Consider the following 457-nt stretch of genomic DNA (forward strand, 5'->3'; position numbering starts at 1 on the left):
CCGATCCTCTAACTCTTCAAACCTTCCTACACAACATGCTTTAAACTCCCCTTCAAGGTAAGACCCCTGTAGGTCTTTCTGAATTTCTGTCTCCATCTTTTGGATAATATTCTTCATATGCCCTCATTAACCTAGCTCCTTCAACCTGTGTTGTATCTAGTCATCTTTCCCCCCTCAAGGTAAATTCCACTGTGCCAGCATTTAGTAACCCAAACCCAAACCCAAACCCACTGAGGCGAGGCTAACTTGCAGCAACCCCATAGCACAGGGTAGAACTGCCCTGAGTTTCAGAGACTGGGACTACTTATGTTTTCAATAGAGTGACTCATATAATTTTTTAACATGCATATCTTTAAAATTAATATTTTTTCCTGTAAGATTGAACACACATATTTAGAGTACACAGTGGGGCTGTATTTAACATTACACATATTATTTCCCATTAATTAGGAATGCT

The sequence above is a fragment of the Echinops telfairi genome, unplaced genomic scaffold, assembly GCF_000313985.2.
Source record: "Echinops telfairi isolate 266 unplaced genomic scaffold, ASM31398v2 ScPeMD7_2;HRSCAF=8, whole genome shotgun sequence".
In the NCBI taxonomy this organism is placed as follows: domain Eukaryota; kingdom Metazoa; phylum Chordata; class Mammalia; order Afrosoricida; family Tenrecidae; genus Echinops; species Echinops telfairi.